Genomic DNA, 14,163 nt, shown 5'->3' with positions numbered 1-14,163 from the left:
CAGGCATTAACATGCCCACTTTTCGTTTTCCTAGCCAAAGATCCAGCATGTGTGATTGTGCTCTGGCAGAAATGACATTTAAAAGACTCCCTGATGTCTTTCCCCCTCGGCGTTCTGGAGTTTCCTTTTTTTCTTACTAATCTTCTACTATTAAAAGTTAGTCATGAGTTTTTTGTTTTTTGGTTTTTTTTTTTTTTTTTTTTTTTGGCCTAAGAGAAAGCAGGGAATGCTTGGAATACAAGGCTCTGGTAAGTAACCTGGTTTAGACATTTCCTTTCCCAGCCTCGTTGGCATCAGAAGAGTAAATTCATACCAAAGTGACCTGAGGAGACATCCATATGAGCTTAGGGAGAAAGAATATCTTCCCAAGGGTCCCATGAGCAGGAACTCAGATCTTCTTTGTCTTTCTTTTGAGGCCACAAGCGGGACTTTGCCGCAGAAACCATTTTACTGCCAGAGAAGGCTGGCACCTCCTGAGAATGGCTGATGGGATTAGGGGAAGATTCAGCATCCCTATTGCTTCTGAGCCTCAGAGCAACCCTTGGCTTGTACACTTCTTACATTCATGTGTGTGTGTGCACGTGTGCATGTGCGTGTGCGTGTGTGTGCATGTGTGTGTGCGTGCGTGTGCATGTGTGTGCGTGCGTGTGTGCGAGCATGTGCGCGTGTGTATGCGTGTCTGTGCGTGTGCATGTGCGCATGTGTGTGTGTGTGTGCATGTTTGTGTGTGTGTGTGTGTGTGTCGGGGGAGGACACACACAGAATTCAAGCCTGTGATGATTTGTTATTACATCTAACTGCATTCCAGCATCTCCAGGTGCATCCTGCACGTCAGCTTCCACTCTTTGGTCCCCAGTGTGGGGATAATTTTGAGAACTAGACTTTCTTTGAGAAACAGATGGATATGTGGTCCCGGTATCTCCTTGCCCCAACTAGGGTCAGCACATAGTCAGGTAGAGAAGAAAGCAGAGGGAAGTTGTTCTTCTAGGCTGCGGGTCCTTAGGGAAGTGAAGCCTTTCTTCCACTTGCTGGAGAAAGGAAGGCGGTTCCATCCCAAGAGATGGCCCCAGCATAGAGATCGGAGGAAAGAAAGCAGCCAAAGGCCAGGGAATAGAAACCCCAAGCTACAGCCTCTGACAGGCATCTTTCCGTTGCCATGGGAAAGTGGCCATTGAGTCCTATCTGTCCGAGATTTACATTAGCTGTGGTAGGTATATAGGGAACAGATTAGGTTACATACCACTAGAGACTGGGAAAGGGCTGGGTAGCTGCTGTTTTCTATGCATGCACTGAGCACGTCACATCTCAGAAAAACTGGAGTGCTATGAGGAAGTAGAAACGATTCTGAGAAGGCTGTCAACAAATGTCTCTACACCAGAGCTGTCCCCACCTTATGGGAACTGAGAACGGGTGTTCAGACATAAAAACTTGACAAAGGGATTTTTTAAAAAGATGTATTTGCTTTCATGTGATGTGATTCTAAGTGCTTTCCTGCACATATGCATGTGTAGCATTGTGTGCCCGGTGCCTGCAGAGACCAGAGAGGATGTTGAATTACTTGGAACTGTAGTTACAGATGACTGGTGAGCCCCATTGGTATTGTGATGTGGGAGAGTCTTCTGTTTGTGTTGATTTCATTCGTTAATAAAGAAACTGCCTTGGCCCATTTAATAGGCCAGCCCTTAGGTGGGTGGAGTAGACAGAATAAGAAGAAGGAAGTGAGGTAGATGGCTCAGACAATCGTCATGCCTCTCCTCTCTGGGCCAGATGCGATGAAGCCAGCTGCCAGGTCAGACATGCTGAATCTTTCCTGGTAGTATTGGGAACCAAACCCAGGTCCTCAGCAAGAACAGCAAGTGCTGTTAACTACTCAGCCATTTCTCACCCTTCAGAAGCAATTTTCTTTTGTTTTGTTCCATTCCTTGAACCTAACACTGAAGAATTTCGGCTGGCGTTCTATAAATCTTTTCATATAATTTCCTCATAAATTAGCTTTTACTGTACTTATAATAGTCCGGGAAGATTTTCTTTTCTTATTTTACAAACTAATGTGGGTGGGCGGGAGTGTCACACAGCTTTAATCCCAGAGGCAGGGAGGCAGAGGCAGGCGGATCTCTGAGTTGGAGGCCAGCCTGGTCTACAGAATGAATTCCAGGACAGCCAGAGCTATTACACAGAGAAACCCTGTATCAAAAAACCAAAACTAACTAAATAAATACATAGAAATAAAAATTAATGTGTAATTGACATGGAGTGAAACCACTTCTCAGTGCACGTTTAAGATGTGCATATATTTTATGGCCTATATTCCCGTGGAAACGTAGGAGGATTTCACCATTCCCGCAGATCTTCCCTGACACTCTGCTGTCAGCTCCTCTTGATGCCTTGTGTGCCTGACAAGCCTAATCTCTTCTCAGTCCTGCATCTAGGTTTGCAAGACCATTGTAGAGAACGGGCATTCACATATATGGAGCCTGGCTGCTGCTTGGCACAACCAATGGGATTGTCTCCATTCTTCGTGTGTTCCTGTTTATTATTGACTAGTACTCCACAGATGTACCACACTTTATTTTCATCAATTTCCCCGCCGAGGCACATTTGGTTGATTTCCAGTTTGGGATAGTTATGCATAAAGCTGTTTCCAACATTTGTGTTTACTGTTGTGTGTGGCTGTGTGTATGTGTGTGTGTGAACATAAGCTTTTATCCGATCCAAGTAAGTATCCTCAGATTGGGTTGATGGATCACGAGGCAAATCTTGGTTTACATTAAGGGAAACTGAAAAGTTGTTTGTGTAATGGCTGTACCGTCTCACATTCTTTCCAACTGGCAATGTACCAGACCCCCAGTTGCTCCCTATCCTTGCCAGTCGCAGGTATGACTGGTTTAAAAAATGTTCAGCCTTTGAAATAGGTACGCAGTAGCATCCAGCTCTGCTTTTAACTCACATCTAGCTTGCAGCTGACTGTGGTTCGTACTGTATTAGTACGATGAGCAGCATTCCAAGTGGCCACTTGTCACCTGTGCATCATAAAGATGGTAAGATGTCTGTTCAGTCTTTTGCCAAATGTAAAAAACCAAGACAAAAACAAGCTTGCTTCCCATCATTAAACTGTGAGCATCTTCTGTGGGTTCTATGTGCTTCGCAAACATTTTCTCCTGATCTGTCTTGTCTTCTTATTTTTTAGAGGGAGAAGCATATAGGACTGATAATCTCATGTCTATAATTCCTTCTTTTAGACATCATATTTTGGGTAACATAGTGGGCCTTACAGAAGTGTTTTGGTTTAGATTTTGTATTTAGGTTTAAAATGCATGTTGTGTTAATTTTTTGTAAAGGATAGAAAGCATGAAAGCATAATTTTTTTAGAGTGTGCTTGTACAATAGTTTGAGCACTATTTGCTGCGGGTCTTTGTGATCTGTGAGTGATTTAAAACCAGCAACAAACCAACGGGTCCTTGGGCAAGCACAGCCTGAGGAGTGTCAACATTCCCAGCAACTTCATTAACTGCCGCCTGGGTTCTGATCTCAGCTCGTGGCCAAAATGCTCAGATGTTCTTCCCGTGAGCCGGAGCTGCTCACCTTCCACTGGCGCTGCTCTCAGGCTGGACTAACAAAGCAGAAATGATCTCATCTCTGATTAATCAAAGAACAGCTTCTTAGCTCTTTCTATTCGGTACAAAAAAGGCATCCTTAGAAATCTGATACAAGGCTGCCTTTCTTTAGCTCTTTCTTCCCGCCCCCCAATCTTTGAACAATCAAACTTGTAATTTTTCTTTTCTAATATGTTACAAATCTCCCTGACTGCTGGAAACATTGGGTAAAGATTCCCCCTCTCCTCTCTTTTTATTACGCATTGCTCTGTTCCCAATAGTTGGAAACAGCTGGATTTTTTTCCCCATTAATCTGTGGGAAACTTGGAAATTGCCAAAGGCTGGCGAGCGGCTCGAATGTATGTGTGAAATGCGACATCAGATTCCGGAAGAGAAAGCGTTCCAGCTCACATGGCGCTGGTTAGCAGACTCCTGCAGAGGGGTATTTGGCGGTAGGGGGTATCTTGTTTATCAGAGTGGTCATGCTTACACTTCTGGAAGAGAAACGAGGGCCTGTCTCTTGTGTTGGCACCTGAATAATTAGGCCGGCCTTCATATTGGCCTGAGAATTGCTAACCCAGGTTGACATGGTAACCTAGTATGGGTGGGAATGGTGTGCCTGTCGCTGGAAAGTGCATTTTAGCACAGGGAGGATAATCAGTTATCCTTGGCAAGGCTGTGTGTCCTGGCGTTAAGGCTGACTCCAAGGAAGACAGGCGCAGCTCTCTCTCCCTCTCTCTTCTGCGGATTAGTCATCTTGTATTCGGCTGCTGGAGGAGGCTGAGATGTGTTGGTCTGAGCCTCTGTTGCTCTGTTGAGTGGTCCAGAAATTCAAGAGCGTGGTTGTCTAATTAATCTAAGCCAATTCCCTAAAACGAAAAGATGTTACATAATTGGTGTTAAATGTAGGCGATCCCCTTTCTGATCTACAGAAGGGCTAATGGAATAAGCCTGAGAAACCTGAAACCACCCGCCACTTGAGCGGCACACTGCCTCCCAGGCTGTGTTTGAACTCTATCAGGCCCAATACGTCCCTGTTCTTACCTTAGGAATTCTTTAATACAGCAGGGAATTAATTGCATTTGGTCCTGGAGCCCACAGGTATGTGGAGGGACAAGAGAGCTCTTCTTCTCTTCTGTGGGCTTCACTTCCCCCTCGCTCACACAACACCCCTTCTTTTGCACTATGTGGCTGCCCAAGTCTCTAGAGCAAGCCTCTAACCAAGGAGCCTCTGAGCCCTGCCTGCCTTTCTGAGAACAGTTTCCTGGCCTGAGCCTGTCTTCACTTGGATGCTCATTCCTCATTTGATCCACATGGCTCGCGGCCAGTGTTGTGGGGTTTGCGGTGTGATCGAGAGTGGTAGGGTGGTCATACTCTCAAGAGGGACGTGGCAGGACAAGCACGCTGTCCAGCAAGCCCACAAAAGGGCTGCCCTGTGCATACCAGAATTGTAAGTATAAAATGGAGGGAATGCTAAGTGACGTGAACACTAAACCCTATTTAGAAAGAAACACGGAGTCCCCACTGTCTACCTGGGGCCAGGCTAGACTGGAAGCATCTGGAGGGGTCTGCGCAGCTGCACCAGCAGACCTCGGAAACCTGGGGAGCTGAGCCGGTCTCCTCCTCTGTTGACTTTGCAGTGACCCACACAGCTGAACAAATCGAATCATTCTGTACACCAGCTCAGCATGGCTACAGTGTCCCTGGAGACTCCCAGGGATGCTTATTGCTCCACTCAAATGGCGAAATCGCAGCTAGAGGGGCACTTGCAATATGGCATGAGCCTTCCACAAACTGTCCAGGGAAGTCTCCACATGGAGAAAGGAACGGTGACGGACCTGTGAAAGCTGTTTCATAATGTAGGATTAATAAATGGGTAGAATCAGACTCACCACACACTTGTGTTTTAACACACTAACTCTCTGTTCCTGCCTTCTTTCCCTCTTGTCCTTTCTTGCTGTTCTGAGTTCTGATTGTTCGTTTGACAAGACAAGTATTCCTCTGCCTGTCCTTCGTAAGTGTCCCTATTAATCAGTCTGTCTGTCTGTTCACATAGGCCACCGCACTAGCCAAGAACTAAGCTCAATTCAGTCACCTTTGTTAAGAGACACAGTAGGGCCAAGCCTCAGTTCGTCTCTGAGGCCAGATCTTTTACTGAGGCACAGAAGCTTCTTTGGGAAGGAGAGGCTGTTGTGGGGCAGGAAGAGAAGTTAGAGGTCAAAGACTGGGCCATGTACACCGAGAAACAGCAAGTGGTGGGCTTCGGAGAGTCAGCAGAACGGGAGAGAGGAGATAGGTAAGGGGGAGGGGAGGGGAGGGGAGGGAAGGAAGAAGAGTGGAGGAGAAGAGGAGAGGGAGAGGAGGGGGAGAGGGGGAAGAAGGAGGAGGGGAAAAAGGAGGAGGTTGTTAGGATGAGGTCATGGGCAGAACTGGGGCTCACTGGGGGAGAAGCACAGAGCTGAGCAGGGCCATTCAAGCCCTGGCATGGGGAATCTCTGAATCTCCATTGCAGGCTCTGCCCTGCAGTCCCTTTGCTGCTTTTTTCCCAGCACCAAACGAGGGACTTGTAGACGCTTGAGAAGGGAGAGGAAGACAGAGAAAGGGACAATTTTAGCTTCCCTCCAATCTCCCAAGGAACTCTGCAGGCAAGTAAGTTAGACCTTTGAAGGAAGACTGCTTTGGAATAGAGTCTCCTGGATAAGACAGAACTGTTGTACCCATGGGAGCTCTCAACAGTAGGGTTGTACATACAAGACCACATCAATCAGCATTCCCGCATGGTAGCGAAAGGGCTTAGAAGGCCCAAGCCCTAGTTGAAGAGCTATAGGTAACCCAGGCCTACTGAGGGAGGAAGAGTCAATCTTCTTCAGGAACAAGCTGCCTGATAGATTGCTCATCCCCAATGGTCAGCCCTACATCCTAGTATATATGGACAAGTCTAACTGAACTCAGTAGATGTCTATCTATAGACAGTTAAATATGGCTATCAGTATCATATATACCAATAATCATAATAGATAATATATCAATATAAAAATTTATCAATAATAGTTGTAAAGGAGGAGAACATGAATTTGAGAGGAGTTTGTAAGAGTAGAGGAATTGGAGAGAAGGGAAGAAGGGTGGATTTGATGGAGATACATCATATTCGTGTATGAAATTTTAAAAGGAGCATGCATTAGTCCATGCGAGGAAGCAATACCATTCTATGGACTGATGTCTTGGAATAAGTAAACAGGTAGGTGATTACATAAAGTACTGGTGTCTATTGAGACCTTACTGGGTAGCTCCTACTATGCCAGACACTAGGGATGTACTTAGCTCTCCGGAGAAATCTCTAGTAGGTCCTTGCTGAGATGAGGCATAGAAAATGCTCAGGTTGGTTAAAAGAATTAAAGTGTATGCGTCTAGGCACACACAAGCGTACATGTGTGAAAACTCTATCAGTCTTGTGATGCTTCTGCAGAGGGCTGTGGAGCTTTGAGGACAACGTGCAAGCAGGGTCTGTGTCTTACCAGTACTGGCACCAGGACAGCTGCGTGCCTCACAACAGGACTCTGCTTATTCAGGCTGCGGAGGACTTTCCAAGCCCATCTAGCAAACGTGGCTGCTGACTGGCAGCCCACTCCTTCCGGCTTCTGGCAACATTTTTGATAATATCGTGTAAAGTACTAGGGAGGTGAGAAGAGATGAAAAAAAAAAAAACAAGAAGAAACACCAACGGATTCTTTACATAAGAGATGTCATTTTAAAAACTAGAAAGCAGAACTTTCCTTTGGGTGATGCCCAGGAAGCAAGCCTTTAAGTCAAGGCTACACTAAAATTTTAAGTGATTTTGATTTTTATTATTGTAGGTAGCCCTTTGAAATTTAAAAAAAAAATTATTGATTGTAGAAATGCCAGTTGTGCCCTATGAAAATGCTGATCAATAGGTAAGTGTCCTTGTCTGCTTTCAGGCCAAAACTGAGGGAATTAGATAGGTTAGGGGTAGCAAAATGCCTGGATGCAGATCCTTGATCTGATGCCTTCCTCTCAAGTAAGGATGTGTACAAAAAGGGAGTAAACAATCGGATTGGGCATGAGGCCAAAGCAATGTTTTTGCTTCTCTCTACAAGTCATGGGATTCTCTATGTGTTGTGGGCAAAATCAGTCATAGTCCAGAGGCATTGCCAGATGGAGTCATCTTGTGTTCAAACTTAGAATCTGCGTCTCAATGTAAATTGGCTTATAGGATGTCTCCCTGGGGCAAAAGCTCCCATTGTCCAGATGGCAGGATGACCCTGGTGAAAGAAACATATGGTAGGCTCTATCTGTCATTCACAGAGCAAGGATAAGTACACTGTTTGTGAGAGCCAATTAAGTAAGAGTCATTGTCGTAGACAGTGTGCCCCTCTGACCACAGCTGAACAGAAAAGCAAAACTCTGAGAACCAGGGAAGAGGAAATCTCTTACAAGAATGCCGAACTTTGACAGAAGATGGGGGGGAGAGGGGTGGAGAGGAAGAAGGTGAGATTAGGGTCTGGATCTACTCAATGCTCTGAGATTCTCTATGGCAGAATTGTCAATATCTACACAGCATCAACTTTTGTGCATAGTTTTGGTTGGTGCTCATGTTCTCTGGAGTGATTGCCTTAGCCTGGGTCCCCAGAATAAGACCAAGTTGGAAGGACAGGTGTAATTCAGAAAATATTGGAGGAGAGTGTAGAAGTGAGTCAAGAAAAGGAGAGAGAACAATAACGGTCCTGCCATGAAGCCAGTCACCAAGATGAGCCATGGGGACTGTCCCACTGACGAAACTCCATCTAAGTAAAAATACCCCTTCAAAGTCACCCCAGTCTGAGCCACCTACTCTATTTGGTCGTGAGCGCTGGAGGACTTGTGGGAATTTTAATCCCACAATCATGAGCCTGTCTGAACAATAGCACTGTGAGTCTCAGCAACCAACAAACACCAAGGGACAGAAAGCGTGTACCTGCCTTTGTCACTGTGGTGGATCGTACGAGAGGACACCGGCAAGGCCCTGATGGCATTAGCGATTCTAATTTCAGAGTGGAGATCTGATAACAGAACACACTCATTTATACAAAAGAAATGAAATATTTTTGTGTGTTGAGGAAATTATGCCTGCATGTGGTTGGAAAATGGCATGCAAAAGTGTAGGAAAATCTTCCAGCTCTACTTAAGAAAATAAATAACCCTTCACCAACTGAGTAAAATCCACCTTTCTGGTTCCTTCTCTGCTGTTCTCACCCATATTGAAATGGGGTCTAGCACATGGAAGAATAAATTCCTGGAGCTACATGGTATTTTAGATAAAGACTCTCAGAGTAAGTGGGGGCATGGAACTTGCTTGGAGTCTACCGGGAGCCAGGCTCTGCGATACCATCATAGGCTGTGGGAAGACTGAACATTCCCATGAAACAGATCCCATTGTGTCATACCGGTTATAGTTTTATGAGGCCTCTTGCTGCACTGACTTATGAAGATGGATATTCAGTTATTGGATTGACTTTATGAGCCTGTCGCTATAAAGGGGAGTCTAAGGTCTGCCTCACCTTGATGTTGACATAGACCTTCTCCCTAGAATAACAAATAAGGCAATATCGTCTCCCTGTTTACAGGAGACATCTGTGTGTGGCCGGGTGCTGTAAGAATATACAGAACAGAAAAGAATATCTGTTCTTATCGGTGGCGCATGGCTCCAAAACTTCATCTCCCTTCTGTGAGGGAGATATTTGTGTGAGGGCTCACAGTTTCAGATCTTGATCAGAAGTCGATAGGACTTCCAGGCCCAGGATACATGCCTTCCTTGTTAAGAGCCCAGTGGAAATAGAAGAAAGAGAATTGCATAGCACAGAAATTAAAATACTGGCCACAGAAGGCGTGGTTGTTATAATTAAAATCTAAACGTCTCTTTGGGTGGCTAAGATGTGTGTGTAGAACAAAGCTGGTGACAGGAATTACTGACAAAGGGCCTAGCTCTAGGGTGCTTCTTTTTGGTTGGCTCTGTCCCTTATGACATAAAGAATATGACATTATTTTGTACATATTTGTAGAATATATACAATATAATTATATATAGGAGAAACAGCTCTTTAGAATGGAACCTGAATGGGAAAGATCCTGAAATTGTAAAATTTTTGGTGATGGGTGGGATGCTGATCAGGTGGCTAAGCGTGACCTTTGTGGACTCTTGTTATCTCTTAGGTTGGGGCTTTACCCCTTTCTTCATGTCTGTGTGACTTTGAGCAGGCTACATCATCTCTCTACTTTATTTCCTGTTTTTGAAGATGAGAACACATGCACATGTGTATCTGTGTAGGTGCATAGATTGGGTGCATAGGTGTGTGTGTTTGCACGCATGTGTACATACGCACACGTGCATCTGTGTGTAGGTGCGTACATTGGGTACATAGGTGTATGTATGTTTGCACACATGTGTAAACATGCACATGTGTATCTGTGTAGGTGCATAGATTGGGTGCATAGCTGTGTATGTTTGCATGCATGTGTACACATGCACATGTGTATCTGTGTGGGTGCATACATTGGGTGCATAGCTAATATGTTTGCATGCATGTGTACACATTGCATATGTGTATCTGTGTGGGTGCGTACATTGGGTGCATAGGTGTGTGTGTGTGTGTTTGCACGCATTTGCACACATGCACATGTGTATCTGTGTGTAGGTGTGTGCATTGGGTGCAGGTGTCTTCAGAGGACAGAGCTATCAGATCCCACTAGAGCTGGAGGCTTACAGCCCCACGTGAGCACAAGCTCCAGTCCTCTGCAAGCACAATGCATGCTCATAAACACTGAGCCACCTCTCCACTCTCTTATAAAATGTTTAGAGCAATTTTGGGCAGGTATTAAATGATGCAGCTGTCTAAAAGCAAAATACATTAACATAAACCTCAATGAGAGCTCTTTTGCTATGTTCTTTCCATATTGCAAAGAAAATTTCAAATAGTTAATTTAGTAAATATTTACTAAGCATTTGCCTGAACTGGGCATGTACAAGGTGCTGGGTATGAATGAATATCCACACTCTTTGCCCAATCAGGTGCTCATGAGTTTATAGTCTATTTTATTTTATTGTTATCATTTAAAAATTTAAAATAATTTAGCCAGATGGCATTGGTGCATACCCTTAACCCTAAAACTTGAAAGGAAGAGGTAGGAGATCTCTTAGTTCAAGGCCAGCCTGGTCTACAGAGCAAGTTCCAAGACAGCCAGGGCTATACAAAGAAATCCAGTCTCAAAACCAAAATAAAGAATAAATGAATTTGAAGCAATAGTAAACTTACAAGGCTGAAGTACAATGTAAATGATTTTCTCTCATTCTTTTTTTAAAAAAATTATTTCTATTATTTATGTGTATTTGGGGGTGGGACGAGGGGGTGTATATGCTCTGTTTACAGATAAACTTGGAGGCCAAAAGAGGATTCTTTATGTGCTTGTGTGACAGGCAAGAGAGGGCAAAGGTTCCTCTGTCTTGTATTCTTCTTTCCTTTCCTTTCCTTCTTTCCTTTCCTTTCCTTTCCTTTCCTTTCTTTTCTTTGTTTTTTTTTGTCGTTTTGTTTTTTGGTTTTCATTTTTTTTTTTTGAGACAAGGTTTCTCTGTGTAACAGCCCTAGCTGTCCTGGAACTAGCTCTTGTAGACCAGGCTGGCCTCAAACTCACAGAGACCCACCTGCCTCTGTCTCCTGAGTTCTGGGATTAGGCATGCACCACCACAGCCCGGCTTCCATCCTGTATTCTTGCTGAGGCCATTTCAGGTGTAACTAGAATTTGATTTCCTTGGTGAAGAATCCCCCTGAAAATTATCAAACTCTATTCTAGAAGCCCAAGGTCAAGATGTCCCAGTTAGCTTAACTTTGGTGAAACTGTCTGCTTGTGCAAACCTGTGGTGATATTTTGTTTGTGTTTTAACAAATAAAGTTTGCTGAAGATTAGAGCGTAGAGCAAAACCACCTGAGGCCAGGCAGTGGTGACACTTTAGGATACTGCTCCAGAAAGTCAGCTAGGGTTCCTGGGTTGGTGGGGTGGGGGGTTGGGTGGGATGCGGGGGTGGGGGAGGGAGGCGGACATCAAGGCTAAGGAAATGTCAGATGAAAGAAGCGGAGACAGAAAACACAGGTTAGAATCAGGAGGGCTGTTTGGTCAGACACACACCTTTAACTCAGGGAAACAAAGGCAGTTCAAGGACACCCAGGTCTGTGAGTTCAAGGACACCCTGGTCTACACTAGATTGATCCAGTCTCAAAGAGAAACAGAGACAGGCAGTGGTGGCCTACACCTTTATTTCCAGCACCAGGGAGATGGAGATGGGAAGACAGTCAGAGGACACTGTCTGAGGGATGCAGTCAGAAGACAGGATGGCCCCTTTGATCTGACAATTTGGTAGATGTGAAAGGCCTCTCTGGTGGTTGGCTGCACTGCTTCTCTGACCTCTCAGACTTCACCCCCTAATTGACTCCGGGTTTTTATTAAGAACAATTAGAATTCGTGCTACACAAACCACTCCCTGAAACTGCCCAGCCAGAATGTAGTTTTTGCCTTTAAAAGCCCTTTGGTCTAAATGCTCAGGGCTACAGCTAGTTCCAGAATACGCGAGTGTAGTCCCAGCCTGTAAGAATAAAGACTTTCAATTGGCTATAACCTATGTTTGAGGGGTCATCTCTGTGGGCTCCCCATAACACTTGGAGCTGGTGTTTCAGGAGGTTGTGATCCACCCAACATGGTGGCTGGGAACCTCTGGGAGAGCAGAGCACTCTTTAACTACCTCCCTTGGCTCTTGTGAGAGTCAATTTCTCACCATCCACCTGCTCCCAACACGTGCATGTCCTTGGTACAAACGGGACATTCTCCACAACCAAAACACTGAGAGCTATCACTGCCATCGAGTCTTCAGACCTGTTTCAAGTGTTGTCCCTTGACCCGGTGATGTGTCTGTAAACAACAGGATCCATGTTGAAATTTCATGCTGCAATTTCATTGGTACCCCTCTTTCACAGTTGGTTCAGAACACAGTCTTGGAGACTCCATCTGATTTGTGTGACTTGGGGACTTTTGAAGACGGCTCTTGGGTTCCAGTGCTGTGCATTTGTGATGAGATCTGAGTTGAGCCTTCTTGAGAGAAGCCATCCAGAAGTGACTTGTGTTCTTTTCAGCATTGTACCAGGTGATGACATCCCTTCTCCTATCTGCCAGGTCTCCCCACTGGAAAGTTATTCCCTCTCTTGGATCTGCAAGCATTGGCATGGGAGGTTCTCTGCAATCACCATCTTGCCCCCTTCAGGCTTTCAATTCGTTTCTGGTTTCAGAATAAACTCGCAGGTGCCCATTTAATCCAATGGATGGTAATCTGCTTGTATTAGGATTCTTCGATGCTCATAATGTTTTTGAATTGACCAATGGGAATCCAGTTGAATAGATATCTGTTCCCTTTAACTCTTCTGTCTTTCTTTTTGAGCTTGCCTTTCCTTTCGCCACGACAACATATTTTCTTCATCTGGTATTTTCTAAGTTTCAGGTTTGGATTCAGTTGTTGTCTAGGAGGCTCTGGTGTCCTGGAACAGAGACTCGCTTGTTACGGGATATTTGTACACTGTGTGAAGATGCACTGCTGTGATTTGTGTAATAAAAAGCTGAACAACCAAGAGCTGGGCAGGAGGTGTAGGTAGGACTTCCGGGCAAACAGAGAGAAACTGGAAGAATCTAGGTGTGCAATTTTGTCAGCAGACTTGGAGAAAGTCAGATGTATCATACTAAGAAGAGGTAACCGAGTCATGTGGCAGAACATAGATTAAAAAAATGGATTAATTAAGTTATAAGAGCTAGTTGGGGACGAGCCTAAGCTAAGACCAGGCTTTCATAATTAATAATAAATCTCTGTGTTATTATTCGGGGGCTGGCAATCCAAAGACAGTCCCACAAGAGAGCTTGTTTGTAGATGGAGCAGCGGGGGCTGCATCCCGCCACCTGGCTAGCTTTACACCTGAAATAATTACATGGAAACTGTATTCATTTAAACACTGCCTGGCCCATTAGTTTCAGCCTCTTATTATCTAATTCTTATGTCCTGCTTTAACCCATATTTAGTAATCTGGGTAGCACCATGAGGTGGTCGCTTACCAGGAGAGATCTTAGCCGGCGTCCATCTCAGAGAGGAGAGGCATGGCGACTGTCTGAGCCGTCTACCTCACTTCCTTCTTCCTGTTCTGTCTGCTCCGCCCACCTAAGGGCTGGCCTATCAAATGGGCCAAGGCAGTTTCTTTATTAGCCAATGAAAGTAACACATAGACACTCCTCCATCACTTGTTACAGAGGCTGGTATTTAGAAGAGAGCATCTGGGGGCTAGGGCTGCAGGTCCACTGGCAGAATGCTTGCTAGTGCAAATGAAGACCCACAGTTGGGTCCATCCCCACCAGGGAAGGCAGTACATGCTGTAGTCCTAGCACTCAGGAAGCAGAAGCAAGAAGATCAGAAGCTAAAAGATGTTCTTAGATCCAACACAGGAAGTTTGTGGCCAGCCTGGAATACAGGAGACTTTGTCAAAAAAAAAAA

This window comes from Arvicola amphibius, chromosome 3, assembly GCF_903992535.2.
Source record: "Arvicola amphibius chromosome 3, mArvAmp1.2, whole genome shotgun sequence".
In the NCBI taxonomy this organism is placed as follows: domain Eukaryota; kingdom Metazoa; phylum Chordata; class Mammalia; order Rodentia; family Cricetidae; genus Arvicola; species Arvicola amphibius.
The sequence above is the reverse complement of the archived record's forward strand: the minus strand, read 5'-3'. Positions refer to the sequence as shown.